General features: G+C 40.2%; 1 pseudogene; it reads right to left on the bottom strand.

Annotated features, from left to right (window-relative positions):
- Window positions 1-224: 224 nt before the first annotated feature.
- LOC138299182 (E3 ubiquitin-protein ligase TRIM39-like) overlaps window positions 225-14,086 on the bottom strand; it is a 192,854-nt pseudogene continuing 178,992 nt past the window's right edge.

A 14,086-nucleotide genomic window follows, 5' to 3' on the forward strand; every position in this document is an offset into this window, starting at 1 on the left:
ACAAGACTTAAAGACATGGGATTTAAATACTAGAGTCATGTTCCAACAGCAGTTATTTTAATCCACCATGCTATTATGTACTCTTTAATGTGTGTTTGATTGTAATGTCAAGTCTACGGACAGACACCAAAACCTTATTTCGGGCATCTTTTACATACTTGCTTTCTAAAAATAAAATAAATTGTAGACAGACTGTGTGGTTAGTGGTTATTAAAATTGTTTATTATTAACATAGTTTATTAACTTTCACAAAAGTGGGTAAATGGGAACAGAGTCCAAAACTTGAATAGAAAAAAGCCCTACATTTTATGATATAAAACATTTGGAGAAAACAATGGTTTTTAAAGTTGTTTACAAAGGAAGTGGTTGAAACAAAATAATTTTGCTTACAAAACATTAACAAAACCAATTGAAAGTTGTTTGTTATAAATCGTACCACTAAAACATCATTTGTACATAGAATTGAAAACACACGAGAAGACAGAATATAATCCGATGGCTACATGCCACAGCAAAGGAGAATGATAATAGAATGCATCATCACTACTGGAAAAAATATATACAATCTGACAATGACCCTGCTCTTTATCCCGTATTTACCTTACATTCAGGGCAAGCTTAAATTAGCATGTTAAGTGCATAGACTCCAAATCCTGCATTCTTGAGTTTGACATTTGTGGTAGGCACAGCTCTGTTCTCCCAACAATACATTAACAAGCATTGGCAAGGCCAATAGGCCTGGCTTTTATGTGCTAACAAATGAAAACAGTAGGAATATATGCCTGGATTTACAGTGCACTGGTTTAATAAAGCCAGACCTATTGGCTTTACTAGTTGTATCACATGGGTTACTCCACCAGGATTTTTTGCTTATGACTACCCATTTTTTGGACCTTTACAGTGGTTGAGTCTAACTACTGGAGTCCAACTCATGCTAAATTCAAGGTAACTGAGTACACACAGGTGTGTGGACTGCGCATGAGACTACTGTACTGCACAGACCTGTAAGTGTGCAGAGGTACTCTGGCATAAAAGTGTCTCTGCAAGGACTGGTGCTGACCTGGGGTAGTTCCTTATAATATTAGTGAGCACTCACAGATAGGTCAGAAGCGTTTACTTGTAAACCTGAAGTGCATTCACTGTCTTAGACATATAGGCAAAACCTGTCTTAAAATGGAGCTTCACTTCATTTAGGCCTACACAATCGAGCACGATGTCAAACAGGGGTAAAACATGCATACAGAGTATGATTTTGGTGTTCTTAGTACACTAAACCAAAGGCCTATGAGACTTCAGGAACTGTCATATTTCTTTGGCTCAGCTCATAATCAGATTCCAGGCATTTGTCTCTACTACTGTGCCAAGATAATTATTCTGCTCCCCAGCTGAGCGAACAAAGGCCCCCCCAAAGAAAATGAGCAATTATCAGTGATTGGCTCAGTAACTGGGAAGGAAGGGGTAGAGAAGAAAATCTGCATTTGATAATTAGCCTGTCACACTGCACCAGGGCAGGACAGTCCATGCCCTATGAACAAAGAAGGAAGCCCAGACATCTACAGCCAATACAGTAGGGGCTTGCCTTTGACATTTTGGTGGGATGAGATCGGTCATTGATTTCTGCTATGGGCGGAGCTGAGGTCCTCACAGGAACTCTTTTCAGAGAAAACTTGACGTCCCCAGGTTAGATTGTCCCAGAATGCTGTGCAGGGTTGGGACAGAGGTGGAGGGTTGATGTAGCATCCTATGATTGGCCAGGGGTACTTCGAAGTGTCCACTCCACTTAAAAACACCCACACAAGAGAGAGACTGTGAAAAAGACCCTGAGACGTGGAAACAGCAGAAGAATGACCAGTAGGGTCCCCTGAGAAGTGCAGGGGATCCTACTGGTAAGCCCTATGCTTGCCTTGTGTGGCCTGAGCAGTGTAGAAGAAAGACACCGACACCTGCTTCTTTTTGAAATGCCGTATTTAAATACTTAACTGACAATTATTGTTGAATACTGTAATGTTTATATCAACAATTAATGCATTTAAACGTGGTTATTAATTTAGTTGGTGTTAATGGTGAATCCCAACATCTGATTGTTTCATTAATGTGGTGATGGCAAAGCCAGTAGGCCGGCATATTTAAAATGAGATCCCTTATATTGTGATGCTGCAAGCGGTAGGTTTTGTGTTACCTGACCTGCAGGTTCATTGCTCAAGTTTCATACTCTTACACTCTTCCATGGCTGACAGATTATTCTTTGGGGCCACCTCTATAGAGATACTCCTGTCATATAGGAGTGACTATCCATAATGAATTGGTCTTGCTGTTTTGTAATAGTAAAATGGAGAGTTTAGTGTGCACCAGGGATGTTTTTCTATAGATAAGAATAGACCTTTGTGGTGCATTGCGCGGGTGGGTGCAAACATTTGTTTAGATAACCTGTCATTAATTGAACTTTGAGAGCTGTCAAGGTTGAAAAGATCACCTTATCACGATTTCCTAAATAACAATATAAGAGGACATCAAAGCTCAATCTCTTTTACTGTTTAGAGGTAGCGCAACTGGCTTTCCCTCTTTAGATCTATTGAACATGATGTGATCATTTAGGTGAATTGCTTATACTGTTTAATGACAGACATGAAGGGTTGGACAGACATCTCCTGCAGAATATGGTTCCAGTGTTTCTAATATTAACAGGATGAAGTTCACAGTAGATTTCTATGCAGATGCACTATTGTCCCTCAATTGTTATCTACTAGATCTCTAAAATCCAGTCTTGCATTGGGATGTCATGGAAGAAAACTGCTATTGATAAACACAATATCTGCTTCTGAAACAGTCAGCAAAGGATGGGACGAGTGGATTCATGAGGTGTTAGACGGGAATATTAAAGTTGACCTGTTGAATAATTCTCGGTCACTGCACTTGTTGAGCAAGTGTCAAACTCTCTGCTGCAAGGCGATTTAGATAGGGAAAAGGTTACCTTCAGAGAGTGGAACGTGTCATAAATTGAAAGGGAAATTGTGTTGTAATGAACGTGCATTATCTGGACAGCTGAGATGTCGCAGCTAACAACTCCAGAGTCTACAGCCTAAGAAGGAGTAAACATTTAAGCAGATATCTTTAGATACTTTGTTTAGAGTTGATATTTTGTTGTTAGGTCAGTTACCGTTTATCAACATATACCACTCTGTTTTTTGCAGTAGGTCTGTTGTATATGCTACTTTGATCCTCATCACTTTTGTTTCATGGGAACAATGAGAAAATCTGTATGGGAAAAAAGTGCATAGTGATGTCCATGTGACAAACGGATCATGAAATTCAAAAGTAATTTTCTTCTGCAGAAAATTACCTTTACATCAGTATAAGAAAGGTTCTTTGTGGCAATCACTGATAATTTTCCATTGAAGGAAATATAGCCTGCTCCACATAAAAATGCTAGCACCCATGGGAGAAACAGACCTAGGCCTTTATGGGTCATTTTCTGTCAAAGGAAATGGTCCTCTTTCATTGAGATCATGGGTTTTAATTAGAAGAACAGTATTTCATCTTCGTTGGTATTTACTTTGGTTTCCAACTCATGCAATATAATGCTGTAATGAAGACATTATGTAATTCTGGTTTTATGAATTTGCCAACTGTTGCATAGCTTCTTGTGGCTTTTATGAATGACAGGGATACAAACAGGCTCCATTTTGAATTAATGTATTTGTTATTCAAGCTTTATCAGATGCAATACATTTCTCATATCTGGATCAAACATCTTACTTATGACAACATAGATCTGTGAGTTGATTAGCAAATGTATGACTGCACATAACAACAAGGAGAAGCCTTTGTCAGATTCAGCTTCTTCTTGCTCCAGTAACACATGACGTCAACATCTCGTAGGACTCCAGTCCTTGTGGCCACCATATTCGCTCCTGAAACAATACTAGAAATAAATGATGTTAATATCAGTGATGTATCAGAAGAAGCACACTTTGTTCCCTTCTATAAAATTCAAAATTTTTGTTTGTATTTATCCAGCTCAGGGGCTGATGTAGTGATGGGTAATACCTGTAAATCTATTGATTTCCCCCGGAAGTTGTAAATCCTCTTTTGGAGGATATCGATCCCTGGGTAATATGCTACCAGAATAACTTGTAACAGAGGGATAAAGTGGCAGTCATAATTCTAAACCAACAAAGAATCCTCCATCGGAGGGCTTTCCAAATTCTCCACAGATTTTGCTACCACCCAGCTTAATGTCTGAGACCCAGCCTAAAGGCGCTTTCCCCTTGTATCATACAATAATGGTTTACAATAACAAAAGTGCTCATCTGTCGTTATCTGCTGTGCATTTAGAAAAGCTTAACTGAAAGTTAACCAAAGGCTGTTGGCAGCACACCTCTCTTCAGGGAGATCACAGGTCAGATGGAGTGCAGCCATTAATATACCCCCTTCCAGAGGGAATGAGTACCAGTATCAAATAGCACATGTAAGATTCACCAACTAGAATTCCAGTGTTCACCTATAGAGGTAGCAAAGTAATTATCCCAAATAACAGACTTTATAAGACACTTCTTGATAAATCTCTCTAGATTTGACTATATTCTGCTATATGGAGAGAGAGTAGGTTGCAATGCTCCTGCGTGTGCTGCATTTAATCTGTATCCCCGAGGGTAGCTTCCACTGACAATGCTCATGCTTTGCTGGTTCTCTGGGTGCACAGTTTGTACTCCTGCGGTCTATGAGGCGCCTGTTTCCAGGGTGGGAGTGGGGGGGGGGAGGATATCTAACAGTCCGGCTACATGTGCTGTGTCTCAGTGGTGAAGGGACCCCTGGGGTCCGCAAAGCCTCCTCAGGGGGTCCGCAACTGCTTAAAAAAATAAATATTAACAGATTAAGAACATGTATAACAAATAAAGTTTTCTAAATGTAAAAATGAAAATTTTTAACCGTACTGTAAATGTCAAGATATTTGAAACTGGATGCTAAAAATTAAATTAGAATCCTCAGATTGATGTGTGGGAGCAGTGCATACACAGAATATAGTATGGACAATGTGTGGCTTTAATTGAATATAGAAAAGCTCCAACCTTATTAAAATGATTTATTTGATTAATCTGTGTTTACAACTTAAATAAAAATGTGTTATCATTTGTGTATTGGAATGAAGAATGCTTATTTCTGTATTTTGTGTGTATTGTTTTGCATTTCATATCATTGGCTGTGTTTAGGCTGGGGTCCATGGCTTCTAGTAATGACTCAGTGGGGGTCCCCGGATTCGAAAAATGATTCACTGGGGGTCCCTGGGTTCCAGTAATGATAAAGTGGGGGTCCACAGAAGTCAAACCTTTAGAAGCTACTGGTGTATCTGATAGATGTTGTGTGTGGGTAAATGTCACCTTATTTGTATACTGAGAGATGTCACATTTGCTGTGAAAAATCTAACTTTTCTGAAAACACCAGTTACAAAGGCTATGTATGACCTCTCAGTGCCCAATATTATACTATGATGAAGGATGTTTTGAAATGTTTTTCTCCACCCCTTTTACATTCCTTCTCAACCACCTTAGAATAACAAGAAAACTTAAAATGCTATAAGAGATGGCGACTGTTCTGCCTCACCAATTTCATAGCGCCTAGTACTGCCTTCCATCCACTGGCCATACTCTGCCATTGCCTTAACCTAGGATGTATTCCTTTTCTCATTTCATTACGACAATTTATATTAGGAGGGTATATTCTGAGCATTAACTACTAATTTATAAATTCTAAACTTTTTACCCATCCCCTCTAACTCTCCCACCATCACCCTATAGCTATAAACATTTTTGCATCTCAGTTGATTGTCCTATGAATACTCATCTCCTTCTAAGTGTGTTTCAGTTCTTGAATCTGTCCTGTGAACACTTGTTTTTTGGTCACTCAGCACTTATATGTAGACCATCTAAAGACCTTTCTTCAACTGCACAATCCAAAAAGGGAGCACCCATATACAGTAAACGTAGCAACATATACAGTATCACACAAATGCAAACCTGCATTGCACCTAGTACCACACCAGGAAGCACTAAGGCACCCTCACCATAGAACATCATCCTACTCACAAGGTCTGTACTTGTGCCACATCACACAGGTGAAAGAGAATACTACACTAATCCTCGGGTTCTGTAACCATCCTTTGGATCAGTGGTTCTTAACATGTGGTATGAGGACACCTGTGGGTCTACAAAGCCTACTTTGGTGGGCTGTGACTGATTAGAAAATTAAATTATATTAACAGCTTAATAAAGTGTATATGAAGAAGCAAGATGTATAACTGGACATTTTAAAATGTTCTGTGAAGGAATTTGCAATTGGAGTACAAATATCAAATGTGTATCATCATATTGATTTGTGGGAGCACCACAAGCGCATCAAACAAGATACAGCGTGGATGATGAGCGGCCTCGACTGAATTTAGAAAACCTCCAACCTTCCTACTAAAATTTAGATTTTTTGTTGTTGTATTTGTTTGCAAATGAAATAAAATATTGTGTATTTGTTTGAGAAATGCATTTTTCCGTATTGTTTTGTGGTTCAAATCATTGAAAAGGCTTAGGCTGGGATTCCCGGGTTCCAGAAATAACTCCAGCCGGTTTCCACAGATTCTACAAATTATTCAATTGGGAGGGGGACATTATTTGGTGGAAAGCTAGTCAGGGGAATGTCTACAGAGGGGGGTTTGACACACACCTTCCTCTCCCACATATTGTAGGGTGGAGCAAAACAAAGAAATACAGAAGGATGCATTAAGACCTTGATGATGGCTTGGACTGGGCTAACATTTCTGACTTTCTGCCCGGTGACGTTACACTTTAATTTAAGTACAATGTCAGATTATCTCCCTTTTGACAACAAGGTGGGTGCACAATACCAAAAGGACTCTGCTGAGCAGCTCCTCTGTTATTCCTGAAGGAGGGGAAGGTGGAATGGGAAAGCAAGACAAAAGTGTACATCTGTTAAACATGTTTTATAGGGAGAAATATGGAATACGTCTCCATGTTTACTTCCCAGCAGTTCCACTTTAGAAAACCTACCTTCAGAACTGTCTTTGTCAGATGTCAATACATCCTTAATGTATTTTCCTTATTATAAAATATGTTCTGATTAATATTAAAAAGCACAATAGTTGAACAATGGAATGATGAAACTGCTCGTTCTATGCGTCCTACTTCTTAATTTAAGAAACAGCTTTTATGATTACCATTATTCAAATTTGATAATTTTGGCCTTGGAACAAGGACACTGATCTTAGTTTCGACACCTGACAAAAAGAAATATTAATTCTGCAGTGAAGGTGGTCTTCACTGTTTTCTAACCAAGCATTGCAGCAATGCCCCCACAACAACTGAGCTTCATCAGCTCTCCCGAATTTCCTTTTTGGTAGTTGTGGTGAGGGCTGAAGAGTGGCCGCAGTGAACGGGGGAAGGAGGCTGCAGAGAAGGTAAAGAGCAGACATCTGTCCTGTACATTGTACACTGAAAAACTGCCTGCTTCATAGTCGAGGAATAGGCCCACAACCCTGAGTGGCACTTGGGGTTTCAGGATGGTGGTCAACGGGTGGATGAGAGCTTTATATTCTCCATCCTTGAGCCACACTGTCCAGAATCCATTTTCAGGTGATAGCCTGGTCTTTGCCTTTCTGCTCACAGACTCATCACATACTCCTAGGTCCCAACCAGTCTGGTCACCAACTTCTACTTCCCAGTAATGCTTCCCTGATCTCAAACTCTCCTTCCCTAGGACAGTGATATATCTAGTAAATCTCTCCGGAATATTTGGTGGGTCATGATCTCTCGTTCCACGTCTCACACTCTTCTTATCCTCAGACACGATGAGGTATCGGTGAGCAGTGTCAGGATCCAGAATCACCTCACCTGGGAAACAGAAAGAAGCAAATATCAGCACTCAGCAACCAGTAAATCACAGCAGATAATCAAAGGCAAGCAACCTGCCAATCAAAACACAGATCAGTGCTCAGCAACCACACGCTTCCCAAACCAGGAGTGCAGGCATGAAGACAACAAGAGCAACAGCAACTGTACCACATCTAATCATAAAATACAGTACACAATAACAAACTAGTAATCTCCCACGTTAGGTCAGCACTATAAAACAGTAACACCAGTTATCATGGCAACTTGGTGCAGATTTATGAATTTCTCCTTGTGTACCTTGACCAAAAAAGTATTATTTAATCCCAACTTTTAAGAACATTGCTTATCTCATTAAAGGACCTAACAAATAACAAATGTGTGATTTATGCAATGTAGGGTTGTCTTGAATAGTGCTCTCAGATTAGATCTGAATAGAGGCAACCTTTTAGAGTTCTGCTTTTCAGGATGGCCCACCAACAGTTAAATTGTATCTGTACATTTTCTTTTTGATCTTGTTTTTTTTTTACCGCATAATGGTATTTCATTTCAGACCAAACAGCTTATTCGTGATAAGCGAATCTAGAATGTTTTCCTCAAAGAGATACAGGGTAGGTTAAGTGCAGAGGATATTTAGCATACTGCTGATAAATAAATGAAATATTTATAAAGCACAGCAAATATGCTATTAGAGAGTCCCAAGACTTATACAGAACTAAAAAGGCAAACATCAGAAAGAAGCCATGCAAATCTTGAGTCCAAGTCTCCGAGTCTTGAGTTTATTCCTAAAAAGCAGATAATTGAATTCAGACACATCCTTCCAAAGCTGTGAGGAATGATAGTAAAGAACAGTGGTGACCACAGCACTCACATACACTGTATCGATTGAAGAAAATACAGTTAAAAGTTTGCATGTAGAAACTGTGAAAATAAATGTTTGGTATTCTTCTTGGTGTTCCAGATTTATTGGAATAGATTTTCGTAAAAGTAGAAGTGCAGTCAAACAGGCACAGCCAAACATGTGTTTCGTCACATCCGTGACTTTATCAAGGCTGTAAAAAACATACAGTTGTAAATCATAAGTTTGTACATGCATAGTTATACTGAAAGACAAAAATTATCCAAGAAAACCTGTGATGTGTGCCCAGATATGGCATATCGAACCTGTGTGGAAACGTGCAGTAATGACTTATGTTATAAGGAGATGTGGTTTTTCCTATATTGTGAAAAAGTGAAACGTGAAATGGCCGATATACGGAGTGAGCGAGTATTGACTAACATCTAATAATTATACAAACGGGAAAAGCGTGCTGCTAGTGCGTGGTAATGTGTTGTAGTGGCTGGGTAGTAACTATAAGGGCCGTAGAAACGTGGAAAGGGGTGAGACGAGAAACGAAGCAATGTCCGGTCAAAGACACCTACCTATATAGCTAGTATATGAGATGAGCATCCATGAGACGCAGGTGTCGATGGTACCTAAGGAACCGAGGTGAGAGCGAAGTCAAAACATGAAAGGCGAGATGAAGCCAACATATGGAAGTAAAAAAAACAATGGTGGTAGATGTAGGGAAAGAAAAATATACTGGAAAATAACTACCTGTGTTGGAATAATGTAACTTGAAGAACCAATCCAATGTGTTACACACAAATAGTAATAAAGGGTTTTGAGGGAAGAAGTCCTGTCCAAAGTGTAGCTTCTGTGAGTACAATTTTAAGGACCTTGGTAACTCCTGGGATAAAAAGGATACAGGTATGAGAAAAACAGAGACAGTACGTGAGAAAGTGTAAGAGAAAATGGCACATTCATAAACTGTCATATTAAGGGAAGTGAATTCGAAAATAAGGGCTCCAAAATTAATACAGTAATGTTAAAAACTGCGGCTTGGTATTTTCGTGTAGGAAAAACCCCCCGGAGAAAAGCGTTGAAGTAATAGCGCCGAGTATGAGCGGTATGCTCAGTGGCGCAGGACTGGACAGTAATAGTAACGCAAAAAACAGTAACTCTCGGGAAGAGCTGAAACCGTGGAATGATCGTGTCTTCAGCAATACTGAGGACGACGGGCGAGAAACCAAGCAGCAAAGTTACTGCATACATATAATAATGTGTGAATCTGTCCCCACGATATAGTCGTGTTATCGGACGTAAAGAGGACGAAACGATTTTAAACAAGGGCCGTAAGGTGTAAATACGGAGATAAACCCGACAACACTGCTATCGCAAACAACTAGTAATGTGTGAAATTACCCCACGGTATAGTCGTGTCTTCTGAATTACTGAGGACGACACTATGTGGAACAAGGGAAGTGTAATGTAAATAGGGAAATATACCTGATATGCATTGAGAATAGAAATAAAAAAAACACACAAAACGCACGCGAAGTGAAAAGCGTATGCGGGCCCTAAGCGTAGATTTAGTAATGGAAAAACGCAGGAGGGCTGAGCGCACGGTAGTACAAGGACCACCCACCCAGGGGGGCCTTTTTAGGGTTGACCCTGTGACAGAATGCATTAGTGTATGGTCTCGCTTGCGAGAGCCTATTGTTTATAATAAGGGCAGGAAGCCCGCACATTGCTTACCATTTGTCTACTTCTGCTTTGCTCTTCTTTACAGCTGTCTTAATTCACCAGTAAAGCCGAAATGTCACTTCTGATGCTTGCTGTGGAGCTGGGACCAAGCATAGATTGACTCAATGTAATCAGTGCCCACCCGCAGCGCTCAATGTGATCCGGGTAGTATTTCTTTCCTTTTTTTGCCCTACCACACATGCTTTTATTTACATAAGTGTAATATGTCATGACTTTGAGTCGTGAGTGCCAGAGTCCGCTACGGGGCTAAGGTAATTGACCATTGTCAGCCAGCTGTGGCAGTCCAACGGCTTCCTTTGTTTCATTTTGACTGATTTTAGGGGCAATGGGTGGGTGAAGGGGGGGCAGTACATTCATCATTTGTCAAAGTGCTTTAATGAGATATTTGTACACACAGGTTATTTTCACTCCATCATAAAATTGACTCTCTTTCTATCAGTCTTTATCAGATAAGGGCTAAACCCGTCTTGCCGGGATTCGAACCTCGTATTCCCAGCTCGCTGAGCTATCTTTCCAGTATTTACTAACAATGCTGAAAAGTGCCGTCTGACCGAGGGATCCCATTACTCCGTTCAGAGATTAAGATCACTCGTGCTACATTACTTATTCTATAAAGCGCTTCTAGATGTAGAAAAGGCATCATGGCGCAGCACTGCTCAGGAAGCTGGGATTAAACGTGCTAGGATGTGGAACGCTTAAAACTGTTTTGAATAAACATGGCAAAGCCAACACGTCTCGCCTATGTAACAGCTTTTGACTATGTCAATGTGATCTAACTAGTTCGTAGAGCTGCTGTGCAGCATGGCCGAAAGTAAATAAAGAAAATCACTATGACACAGTGATGTGCTTTTTTCCCTCTAATTTTAGTCATGCGGCACAGCAGTCGTTTTGCTGTACAGCATGGCTCAAAACATTCACAAAACCAAGTTCCTACCTATTGGCTTTGCCAAAGCTTGTTTATTCTAGCAATACTGATCACAAATCCAGAAGCTGACCAGCAAGTCTGGTAAGGAGTAATACGCATCCTAATGTTGTAGGGCCCTTGCAAACGCGAGCCTTATGGCAGATAAAAAGTGCTTTAACAATTCTGCACTGGGAACCAATGCAGCGCACAAAGTTGTCATGAAATGAAGGTGCGAGAGGGAATGCCAAGTAATACTCTGATAGGACTATTTTTTAATTAACTGAAACTTAATTAATAAGGTTGCAGATAGATTGAATTGCAATAGCCCAGGCAACCAAGTATTACCGCCTGTAGTGCTGACTTATGAAGCTGTACTGGAAGCAGTGGTAGAGCTTTGAGCAACAGGTGTAGATAGAAAAATCAGGTATAAGCCACTTTATGGATTTGTGCAGTGAAAGAGAAATTACAACGAAATATGAACCATTCATTTTTTGATGATGTAGGAGGCTCTGGGAGCTGCCCCAGCTCCTTCAACCACCAGCTGGAGGACAAGAAGAAAGGAGGTCCTCTAAAGATCCTGTCTCAATTTAACTTAAGGAGTTGGCAGTCATCCAGAAACCAAACTCTGACATACACTGGCTGAAGCTGTTTATTGGTTGTCCCAGAATCATAACTGCAAATGATTTTAGCAAAGCCTCATGAAGGTCGCCTTCGCATGAACAGCACTGAGAAAAGGATAAGGATGGATTTTTGGCGTCAGGGTTTCATGATGTGAAGAAGAGAAGTTTTGATTCTTTGTGTCATTTGCCAGAAGTGACAAATCACTGCAAGGTGGACAAGTAACTTGACAGACTTTGTAAATAAAAATGTCTTGGGATATTTCGGATCTGTTTCCTGTTCTTGGTTCCTCTCCCTAGAATGCCGTTGTAATATTGGATCCATTATCACAGTGGCACAACTTAAGCGATTAGCCTTCTCAAGAAACTATTCATAAGGGAATGTTTCACCATGAACCAATCATGGTAAACTGTGTTCAATTCGTTTTTTTCTTGAGTTGGAGGGTTCTTAAAAACATAATGGGATTACACACATAAGTACTTAAGTATATTTTCCCCTGGGCAATGTTATTGTCGACAGGTGGAATAGAGTACTGAAAGAGTATGAAAGAGGGATTCCAATTGGGTTTATGTGAAGGGGGACACAGATGAGAAAAAAAATGGAGGCAACGTTAAGGGTGTTTTGAGCTATGCCTTGCAACAGCAGTAACCAATCACTAGTTGAGAACCTGAGAGGCAGGAGGAAGGGCACAGATCTGAGCCCGATTTGGATGGAGAAAAGTGAGTGTTGGAAGAGATGAATTGGGGAAAGGAATGGACAGAAAGTGCCTGTGTCCGCCTGTGTCCACTGGATGGGGATTAGCAAAGGCATGACAAGTCTAATGGTACAGGGAGAATGTTGACCAGTGGCGCTAATGCTGAGACAGGTAGGTAAATTAAAAAAACCTCCAAATTGGATGAGGGATTACGATATATTTTGAGTATGGAGCGCTTGGATCCCTTTTAAATTTGAGACGGTGGAATTAAATACACTTTGGATGGAATATAAATTCACTTCTTATCAGTTGCTGGCAATTTCCCCCTTTGCAAGTGTGATATCTCACCCTGCAATAAATGATGTATGGCCTCCTTTAGAATTTTGTGGAGAAATACAAAGCATCAAAACGGTGGTGTACAGTCCTCTGCCATGACTGACCATATGCTATATTTAGACTTTGGCAGTTTGATAGATAATATGTAATTTGTCTACCACATTTCAATTATGCTATCACCTGTGCGATCACCAACACCACTGGATGGAACGGTGCAAAGTAAATTTTCTATCTGCCATCCCTAGATGCAGTTTTCCACAACTGTAATGGAGGAGGAAAAGCTGAAATAGCCAAACCCTGCATACAACCCTCACATTACCTATTCAAACAGCAAATGCAACTACAAGCCCTAGAAGGCTAACATGATGACCTTGTCAAGGCACTTCCCTCACACTACTACGCCACAGTAAACATTCCTGCAACCCAAATATGCATTACCAACAGCCCCCAATTCAAACTGAAATGTTCCTTGTTATAATATTCCACAAAAAAACCAAGGACAGGCCAGAAACCTACATACCATGGAGTACAAAAATAGGGGTGACCAAGGTGTACTCACTGTGAATACATGACACGTAGAATACATGAAACTGAAGAAGGTCTAGCCTCCACACTGTGACCCACATAACCAAGATAAATAAATGTATAGACAGCGCAATGCTGCATGCCACCCACACTATTAGCTCACAGCATCACTCCCAGTGCCTTTCCCACCCAAGCCAAATCAAACAAACTGCATCCCACACAATACAACGCCTAGGAAATCACAAGACCAGGAAATTAGGTCAAATTGTTAACAAGACAACATATGGAAATATACAGTCACATATGGCAAGAAGTACAGTATTTTCATCATGTCCCACTGGCCCACCAATAATAGGGTTAGAAGTTAATTACAATAAAAAAAAAAAAAAGAAACCCTACAAAAATCTTGATTCAAGAATCCTTAAAAAGTGTGTGTGTTTGTGGGGGGGTGAGTGAATCTGAGCAAAAAACACAAATCCAAATAAATTACAAATGGGGGAACCTAAATCGCAAAATCCCTGAGGTGGATT

Source organism: Pleurodeles waltl, chromosome 6 (assembly GCF_031143425.1).
Source record: "Pleurodeles waltl isolate 20211129_DDA chromosome 6, aPleWal1.hap1.20221129, whole genome shotgun sequence".
Lineage (NCBI taxonomy): Eukaryota > Metazoa > Chordata > Amphibia > Caudata > Salamandridae > Pleurodeles > Pleurodeles waltl.